Consider the following 6,019-nt stretch of genomic DNA (forward strand, 5'->3'; position numbering starts at 1 on the left):
TGTTTTCTGAAGTGTTCTGTACAACAGTAAAAAGAATGAGTGTCAAGTATTAATAATTACATTATGAACAAATAGTTTACTGACATGGGAAGCTACCCAAATAATTACATTTAGAAAACAATATAGTATCATGGTTCCAGTGGAAGGACTGATGTTGAAGCTGAAGCTCCAATACTTTGGCCACCTGATGTGAAGAACTGACTCATTTGAAAAGACCCTGATGCTGGGAAAGATTGAGGGCAGGAGAAGGGGACGACAGAGGATGAGGTTGTTGGATGGCATCACCGACTCAATGGACATAAGTTTGAGTAAGCTCCGGGAGATGTTGAAGGACAGGGAAGTTTGGGGTGCTGCAGTCCACGGGTTCACAGAGTCGGACACGACTGAGCGATTCAACAACATGGTTCCAGTAATAAAAGGGTAAATACAGAATCTATAGCCTGTTTTCTCAGTTAGGAAAAAGGTTGTGAACTGTTTCATTAAGTAATCAATTGACTCAACAAAAGTGGGAGACACGACATCCCAAGAACTGTGGATATGATAGTGAGCTGTTAAAAGTGACCTGACTTCCCTGGTGGTCCAGTGGCTAAGACTCCACACTCTCAATGCGGGGGGCCCAGGTTTGATCCCTGGTCAGGGAACTAGATTCCACCTGCCCAAACTAATGAAGAGCCTGTATGCTGCAGCTAAAGATCCCCTGTACTGCAACTAAGAAAGATCCCACATGACGCAGTGAAAATCGAAGATTGAAGTTCCCGAGTTCTGCACCTAAGACGGGCACAGCCAAAAGATAAAGAACTGAATAAAAGTGTAATTTCCAAAAAAGGTAAAAGCATGACTCAAAGAAATATAAAAGTGGCATGTATCAGAGATTTTAACTCATTCACGAAGAAGGAAACCATCAAGATGTTACAACTGATTTGAGAAACAGAAGAAGAAATCTATACACGGGACATAAGGAATGGTGAAATCCATTTGCTAATAACAGATGCAAGACTATTTAGGGCCTAGGGACTTCCCTGGTGGTCCAGTGGTTAAGATCTGCCTTCCAATGCAGGGGTTAAGGTTTGGTCCCTGTAGGAGAACTAAGATCCCAGGTGCCGGGGATCAGCCCACGCATTGAAGAGCCCTTACGCAGCAGCTAAGACCAGACGCAGCCAAAAATGGATAAATATTTTCTTAAAACGTTGAGTCTAAAGCAAGAAAACGTCACGTTTGGCATCACCTCTTCCACAGGGCGACGAGGACACCAGCCGGCAGCACTGTCCGTCCTCACAGATAGTAACCGGTCACATCGGTGGGAGGTGGCTGGCTCTTGTAGGGGCAGGCCTGATTAGCATTGCTATCAGTTAACTTCTGTCTCCACAGAGCTGTCAGCCAGCCTCATCACAGACACAGGCGCACACATGCCCCTACAGGATCTGAAGATCCCGGGAGACTCGTACTTGCCTTGGGAAGGCTGTTCAGGCCTCCCCCATTTCATGTCTTCCACACTTTCCCCACAGAACACTTAAACTAAGGCCAAAGGAAAAGGGCCGACTCTGAAGATGTTGGTCACGACCTTCCGAGCAGACAGAGCAGCAGGTGCCAAGGGTGCAAAGGAAGGAGAGGCCCCGTGGGGCCGGGCGTGGGCCAGCAGTGAAAGCAGGTGAGCACGGTGGATGCTCCAGCGCCTGCGGGGAGGGGACGAGGTGCTGGGATCCCCTTCTCGGTGCATTGGGTACCGCTGGGGCTTTGAACAGGGAGATGCCATGAGCTTGTTGGAGTTTTGTTAAACATCTCGGCCATTGCGGGAGGGGAGCCTGGAGGGGAGCTGGAGGACCTGTGTCAGGGGAGGGAGGAGGAGGCCTGGGCTCTCCCGTGGGCTTGTTCTGGGCTGGCACCAGGACGCACTGATGGATCAGTGGGACGTCAGAAGTGTTGCTGTGGCCGGCTCAGCCTGGTGGCGAGGAATGCCTGCGCCCCACCCCAAGCCCACAATGTGGCGAGGCCCCCATAGACGTGTTGTGGCTGGACTGGCCCCTGGGGTTCTTACTATGATCACAAGACACACCTTAGCAACCAGCCTCAGGAGACTTTGGAAAAAAAACAGATTTATTACTCACAGGTCCTGGAGGGCACAGCGAGCACCCTGAGGCCACACGGTGAGGTTGTGGGTAGAGATGGGTAGGGGTGCGCACAGGAGCTCTGCCTTTATTAGGGTCCAAGGGTGGGCAGGCTGGGGTTTCCAGGGTTCACTCTTTGCTGAACTTAAACTCGAATTCCTTGCTGATTTTAAAACCTAAGAGGGGGAATTTGGGCTCAGGAAGAGAAAAGTGGGGTCAACCCACTGGTCAGTTATCTGGGTCACCCAGGGTTTTCTAAAAGGGGACCTTCATGGCTGGGGCCCAGGCTCCTTAGCTGGTGGTCAGCTCGGGCTGTGTCGCACGGCTGGCATCGCCTTCATTCGAGATGGGTGTCTTTGAAATAGATTCTCCAGCAGCCGAAAGCTTACTGTCAGAAGCTAACATTGCAAATATGTATACATCGGGCCCTGCCCTGCCTCAGCCCTGATCCTGGAGCCCTTAAAATTCCCGGGTGATAGTATCTTTTGTTTTGTTAAGATGATTTTTGGTGGTCTCTTTGGCTCCTGGATGGGGGCTGGTAACCGGAAAGACCAAGCCATGATTAGAAGCTTGAAACCTTCATCTTCTGGGGAGGGGGAGGGGCTGGAGAGCGAATTAATAATGGATCGTGCCCACGTGATGAGGCTCCATAAAAATCCCTGAAGTACAAGGATTGCCAGAGTAGGAACTCATCCGTGTGTGGGGTGGCACACCCCAGCTGCACAGGGACAGAAGCCTCTGCACTCGGGACCCTTCTGGACCTCTCCCGAAGTGCTTCTTCACCTGACTGCGCCTCTGTGTCCGCCACCATAGAATACTCTGGCCGCATAAATAAGTGTTTCCCTGAATTCTGTGAGTCATTATAGCAAATGAGCAAACCTGAGGACGGGCTTTATGGGAACTCCTGATTTGTAGCTGTGTCAGACGGGAGTGCGGGTGACCCGAGGACACGCCACTTGGATCGGCATCTGAGGTGGGGAAGGTCGTAGGGGGCTGAGCCTGTAACCTGTGGGGTCTGCACAAACTCCAGTTAGTGTCAGCCCTGAGTGAAATCATACAACACCTGGTTGGTGTCCACAGACAATTGATTGGTGTGGAAAAAACCACACACCTGGTGTCAAAAATACTCTATGTGGGGCTTCTCTGGTAGTCCAGTGGTTAAGAATCTACTTGCCAGTGCAGGGGACGCAGGTTAGATCCCCAGTCTGGGAAGAACCCACATACCTTGGGGCAGCTAAGCCCACACACCACAACTACTGAGCCTGTGGCCTAGAGCCTGGAACTACAGCTACTGAGCCCCCATGGCATGACTACTGAAGCCCAAGATCTCCAGAGCCTGTGCTGCGCAGCAAGAGAAGCCGCCAAGAATGAGAAGCCAGCATACGGCCACCAGCGTAGCGCCTGCTTGCCGCAACTAGAGGAAGTCGTGCAGGATGAAGACCCAGCACAGCCAAAAATAAACAACCTTTAAAAACAATACGTGTACAGAGAAGGAGTTTTTCCTTTTCAGTTGGTAATGGGTGGGGAGGAAAAGGCTGAATCAAGAATGACTCGAATGGCTTGTGCATCTGGGAGAACGGTGCCATTTTCTGAGATGGGGCGCTGCGGTGGGGGGGTGGTGCGGAGCCTGGATCCCGGGGACTCTCAAGATCCCCTAGTCTGTGACGCTGGCTGGGAGTCCAGGTCCCCAGCCCCCAAGCCTGCGTCTTGGAAGCACAACTGAGGAGTGCGGGTGGGGATCTGTCCCCAGGCCCCCATGCAGAGGGGCGCCCTGGTCCCAGCTGCGAACTGACTCCCCTAGAGCCTTCTGTCCTCCTGGCAGGAGAGCTGGGATAGCCTCTGCACCCTGACTTACCCAGGAGCCATTCACCATCAATTATTTCCCTGGAGGGTTGATGGGGGAAGAGGAACGTGGTTGGCGGTGGGTCTCCACCCTGTGGGGGAGGCTGGAACTGGTTTCTCCAGGCCTCCTCTCTGGCCCACCGGAAGTGGCTGCTCAGTAGGTACCCCGAAGGCAGACCTGCAGAGCCCAGCTCTGTGTCCAGAGAACTGGGGCTTCTCGTTCTGCACCTGCCCCCAGGTATCGTTCATCATGTACACTCAGTCACTTCCTCTCCAGGAGCCCTTGGCCATGACCTCTGACCTCACAAGCCCTAGGACTGAGAGTAACTGATGAGTCACCAGGAGTGCTGGAAGCGGCCCAGGCCGGCACTGGACACCCAGCGAGGCAGCTGGACCAGAGCACGCACCCCGCTCCGTCCTTCCCAGCGCAGCTCTTCCCGGCGGCGCATCTGGGTTCAGCCCTCCCCAGCCTGGAGTTTCTGTCTCTGCCTCCTGGTGCAGAGGAAGCGCAGCCCTTCCAGACGGACTTCTTGGTGTTGCAGTGAGGGTCGTTCTAGCTGGTCCCGGGGAGAAGTGGGAGCTCTGCACTTGACTGGGGAGGAAAGGAGGCATTGCCAGTGATGTGGGAGGGCTGGCCACCTTCCACCCTGGAGACTCCCAACCCGGCTGCTGGGAGGTTTTTCCAGGAGAACAACAGAAGTCAGTGGGGAAAATGGGCTCTAAGAATTCTGGTGTGCAGCCAACTTTTCTGAAGGAGGGGGAGATTATGAACAGAACCTAGGAGAACGCTCTAAGCTGTGGAAAGAAAATTCTGGAGGAAGCTGACATAGAGGAAGAGATGGGCCACTAAGGAATAGAGAAACAGGTGTAAGTGTGGTTTAAAAAGAAGTGCGGAAGGTCTCAGTGGACCCCTAAGATTACAGAAAGGAAGGCTGGGCAAGGAGCGGGAGGCTCAGCTTCCATTTTAAGGAAATGTCAAGAGGACAGACAATGCTGTTGTGAGATGGTGAAAATTTTCTTTCCAAGAATTCTAGGTAGGGGTAGGGTGGACCATATAGCCAAGGGTCAGAGAGCCTGAAGATGGGGAGAGGATTCGGTGTATGCCTGTGTGATGCTAGGCTTCTTGTGGAAACTGAACTCGGGCCGGGACGGCAGTGAGCAGGACGAAGAGGGCCTTGAGGAACTTGGGAAGAGGAAATGTGAGGTCTGAGGTCACAGGAGCCATGGGGAGGTTCTGAGCAGGGCCAGGAGCCCCGGATGGGGCTGGAGTCAAGTCACACCCCAGTCTCCAAGAGGCAGAGAGCCCCAAGTGACACTGAAAAGGAAAAGGTAAAATTTTACTTAACCTCATGGTCCTTCTGGCTCTGTAACTCAGCTTTCTCCTTGCAAAGTCTGGGTCAGATAGGTCTCAGAAAGTTGGGACTCACAATATTAGGAACTGGAGCTTATTTCACTTACCCTTGTCCTGCTCTTTGCAATTGCCCAGCTCCTGCAAACCCATAAACCCGCTTAATCATGCCTGTCCATGTATAAAAACTCTGTAACCCCTTTGATCAGGGCTCAGAGCTTGGAGTGTTAACTCCTCTGGGCCCACTGGCATAATAAACCTGAGTTCTCCAACTCTCTGAGAGTGGGGCTTTGTTTCTCGAGTACTGATTTCTGCAACATTTCTGGAGGCCCCAGCGAGATCCCAACCATGCTGGCCTCTTGAGCTGCCGGACTGGTGGCTCGGCCAGGCTGGAGCGAAGGAACCCTGAGACGAATGAGGAGGCGCGCCATCGGATGGTATCCTGGGTTCTCTTTTGGACCCGTGTTCTGACTCTCTGGATGACCGAGCACCAACTGGACTCATTGGAGGGATGGACCAACTCACCAGGAGTGGCCACAGGGTCAGTTAAGGCCCCGGGGCCAGTCCCCATTCAGGTCCTACTCCAACAGGTAGAAGAGAAGACTGATCACCTCCTTGGGCTCCCAGGAAGGGAGCGTCAGATAGGGAGACCTGGAGACTCAGGAGAAGGGAGGCATCGTGAATGATAACTCCTTGGGGCTCGCAGGAAGGGAGCAACAGTTAA

General features: G+C 52.9%; 1 non-coding gene across 1 annotated transcript; it reads left to right on the forward strand.

Moving 5' to 3' along the window:
- The first annotated feature begins 568 nt into the window (after positions 1–568).
- Positions 569–641, forward strand: TRNAE-CUC (transfer RNA glutamic acid (anticodon CUC)). Its single transcript has one exon. It is a non-coding gene; the product is annotated as a tRNA-Glu (tRNA).
- The last annotated feature ends 5,378 nt before the right edge of the window (positions 642–6,019 follow it).

Source organism: Bubalus kerabau, chromosome 23 (genome assembly GCF_029407905.1).
Source record: "Bubalus kerabau isolate K-KA32 ecotype Philippines breed swamp buffalo chromosome 23, PCC_UOA_SB_1v2, whole genome shotgun sequence".
Classification (NCBI taxonomy): domain Eukaryota; kingdom Metazoa; phylum Chordata; class Mammalia; order Artiodactyla; family Bovidae; genus Bubalus; species Bubalus kerabau.